The sequence below is a fragment of the Schistocerca nitens genome, chromosome 5, assembly GCF_023898315.1.
Source record: "Schistocerca nitens isolate TAMUIC-IGC-003100 chromosome 5, iqSchNite1.1, whole genome shotgun sequence".
NCBI classification, from domain to species: Eukaryota; Metazoa; Arthropoda; class Insecta; order Orthoptera; family Acrididae; genus Schistocerca; species Schistocerca nitens.
In genome coordinates, this window is record NC_064618.1 from 447,772,795 (window position 1) to 447,777,128 (window position 4,334).

Here is a 4,334-nt window from a genome sequence, read left to right on the forward strand (position 1 = left end):
AAAGTAGAAGTATTTAGAATAGTCCATGTACAGATATTGTTCTAGAATCCACGTTAAACCTGTATCCAAAATTGTTAAGTAGTTACATAAATGAACACATCATTGTAAATGTAAAATAAATTTCATATAAAGTAAGCAAGCTAAATCAAACAGTATAAATGCACAACAGAAACAGATCATATATATTATGCTATTATACAAAATTAATGGGTCCATTACTCAAAAATGTCCAGTTTTATTCTACAAATGTGTTTTACAAGATTAATAAGGTTAGTGGTTGCTTGTTACTACTCCTGCAGGTATGCAGGAACAGTATATAAATTAATTAGATTACGTTGAGGTGAAATATTGTTTCAAAGCCATGAAGAATTTGATTAGTAACCAATCTAGTAGTGTCTTGTAACCCAACAAATGTCAACTCACACAGCACTCTAACAAGCAACATCGACATGGATTAGAATCGTTTAAGACTGAACCATAGAGTTTTCCTGAAGAGGGACCTTCATGTGGATAATACTAAAATGGGCAATACCATATGTGGACACTGGACCTGATGTTCAATACCAAGTCCCCTTCTCCAGGTAGTGTTCATGAAGGGATATCTATATTCACTCTTCCCTGTCTTCTTTTTGTTATCTTTTTAAATTATACCATAAATTTATAATTTCCTTCTTCCAAATTCCTGTATTTTTCTTTAAAAAATAGGTGTAATTGCCATAAGTAAATAAAAGATAACACTAAAGTGCAGACAAAAGATCTCCATGCAGCCCCAGCACCATGTAGTGCAACAGTGTCTGACGTCTCAGCTGCATAGCCCAATTTTGCTGTGTGGTGGTGGCCACTGGTACTGTCTAAGAGGTCTGTGTGGAGCACTATGGCCTGCATAAAGTAATTAGATGGCAGGCCCTTGTTGTCATAATGCAGCTTGAAGAAAAAAAAATGCAGCTTGTACATGTTGTTGTTGTTGTTGTGATCTTCAGTCCTGAGACTGGTTTGATGCAGCAAGCTTGTACATAAATTCCCCAATCATAATGTGATAATTGGAGACTTTAATCATCCAACAAGTAATCGGGAAAACTGCAGTTCTGTTAGTGGTGAGCATGACAAGACATCCTTTAAGACATCTCTAAATGCCTCTCTGAAAAACTTCATACAACAGATAGTTCAGAACCCCTCTCATGATGGAAATATATTAGATGTAACAGCAACAAATAGAACTGACGTCTTTGAGGATGTCCACACTGAAACTGGTATCAGTGACCATGATGTAGTTAAAAAAAAAAAAGTTGAAAGATATATATGTTCACTAAACTAGATAAAAAGGCAACAGTGACATTTAAAACTTTCAATACAGGACAGGAGCACACAGAGGAACTATGGCTGAAGTTTAAAAGAATAGTTGACCATATGCTGGATAGATACGTGCCCAATAGGGCAGCTCACAACTGGGTGGGGGGTGGGGGACCCTCCATGGCATGCAGTCACTGTAAATAAACTTCCAAATAAACAGAGACAACTGCATAACAGGTGTAAAACAAAGCATAGAGCTATAGACAGAGACGCTAAATGGAATGTATTTAGCTGTCAAGAGAGCAATGTGTGGGGCCATCAAAGACTACCATAGCAGGATATTGTCAAATGATTTTTTGTGTATCTAATTTTTCAACATTGTTCTGTAGTACCACATCTCAAATGTTTTGATTCTCTTCTGTTCCATTTTTCCCACAGTCCATGTTTCACTACCATAGGATGCTGTGCTCTAAACATACATTTGCAGAAATTTCTTCCTCACATTAAGGCCTACATTTGATACTAACAAGATTTATCTTGGCCAGGGATACTCTTCTTGCCAGTGCTGGTCTACTTTTTATGTCCTCCTTGCTCCATCCATCACGAGTTATTTTGCTGCCTAGGTAGCAGAACTCCCTAACTTCAACTACATCATGATCCCCAATTCTGATTTTAAGTTTCTCACTGTTCTCATTTATCTTGTCTTTCTTTGATTTACTCTCAATCCATATCCTGTACTGATTAGACTGTTCATTCCATTAAGCACATCCTGTAAGTTGTCTTCACTTCAATTGAGGATAGCAATGTCGTGTCCTTCCACCTCGAATTTTAATTCCACTCCTGAACCTTTCTTTTATTTTCGTCATGCTTCTTAGATGTGTGTATATTGAACAGCAGGTCTGAAAGACTACATACCTTTCTTACACCCTATATAATCTGAGAACTTCATTCTTTGTCTTCCAGTCTTATTGTTCCCTTTTGGTTCTTGTACATATTACCTGTCTTTCCCTATAGCTTACCCTTATTTTTCTCAGATTTTTGAACACCTTGTACCATTTTACACTCTGAAACTCTTTTTCCAGTTTGACAAACCCTATGAACATGTCTTGATTTATCTTCAGTCTTGCTTCCATTACCAACTGTAATGTCAGAACTGCCTCTCTAGTGCCCTTACCTTTCTTAAAGCCAAATTGACTGTTATCCAACAGATCCTCAATTTTCTTTTCCATTCTTCTGTATATTATTCTTGTCAGCAGCTTGGATGCTTCAGCTGTTAAGCTGATTATGCAATAATTCTTGGATTTATCAGCTCTTGCTGTCTTTGAAACTGTGGGGATGAAGTTTTTCTGTCAGTCTGATGGTATGTGGCCAGACTCAGACATTCTACACACCAACATGAATAGTAATTTTGTTGTCACTTCACCATTGATTTTAGAAATTCTGGTGGAATACTGTCTATCCCTTCCGCCCTATTATATCTCAAGTCTACGGAAGCTCTTTTTTTAATTTCGATTCTAATACTGTATCCCCTCTCTCTTCCCGTTTCTTCTTCTATCACTTCATCAGCAAGCCTTCCCTCTCACAGATACCTTCAGTGTACTACTTCCACCTATCTGCTCTCTCCCCTGAATTTAACAGAAGAAATTCCACGGCGCTCTTAATGTTACCACCCTTGCTTTTACTTTCACTGAAGAATGTTTTGACTTTTCTACATGCTGAGTCAGTCCTTGCAACAATCATTTCTTTTTGATTTCCTCACTTTTTTCTTGTAGCCAGTTTGCCTTAGCTTCCCTGCACTTCCTGTTTCTTTTCATTCCTAAGTGGCACATATTTCTGTACTCCTGAATTTCCCTGAACGTTTCTGAACTTCATTCTTTTGTCAGTCAACTGAAGTATTTCTCGTTACCTTACTTGTACTTACATTTTTCTTTTGTACTTCCGCAATTGCCTTTTTTACAGATGTCTAAATGATGTTTCACAAAACCCAAAGAAATTCTGGTCATATATAAAGGCTTTTAGTGGTACCAAAGTTAGTGTCCAGTCACTTATGAATGAGAGAGAAACTGAAATTGAGGGTAGCACTCATAAGCTGAAATGCTTAAATGTTTTCAAATGTTCCTTTACAAAGGGAAAACTAGGAGAATTGTCTCAATCTTTTAATCCTTGTACCATCCAAAAGAAGACAGATGTAAGTTTTAGTGTCAGTGTTGTTGAGAAACAGCTGAAATAGTTAAAATTGGACCCATGCTCCAGGGCCCAATGCAACACTTATACTGAATTTGCAGCCAAGTTAGTCCCTCTTCTAACTGTAGTTTATTGTAGAACCCTCGAACAAGAATCCGTGCCCAGTTGTTGTACGAAAGCATAGGTCACATCCGTTTATAAGAAGAATAGTATAAGTGATCCACAAAATTACCGTTCAGTGGTTTTGACATAGATTTGTTGTGAACTCTTAGAACGTACTCAGAGTTCAAACATAATGAGGTATCTTGATCAGAATGACCTCAGTGCCAACCAGTGTAGATTTCGAAAACATCAGTCATGCAAAACCCAACTCACACTTTTCTCACATGACATACTGAAAGCATTGAATCAAGGCAGTCAAATAGGTGCAGTATTTCCTGATTTCTGAAAAGCATTTGACTCAGTACCACATCTATGCTTATTGTCAAAATTTTGTCCACATGGGGTATCAAGCAAACTTTGTGACTGGACTGAGGATTTTTTTGGTAAGGAGGAAGCAGCTTGTTATATTGGATGGAGAGTCACTGTCAGATGGACGTAACTTCAAGTTGCGCTCCAGGGAAGGGTGTTGAGACCCTCGCTGTTCATGTTGTATGTTAATGACCTTGCAGTCAATAACAGTAGTAGACTCAGACTTTTTGCAGATGATGTGGTTATTTTAAGTGAAGTACTGTCTGACAGAAGCCAAATAAATATTCAGTCAGATGTTGATAAGATTTTAAAATGGTGTGAAGATTGCCAACTTGCTTTAAATGTTCTGAAATGTAAAACTATGCATTTCTCAAAATGAAAAAAATGTA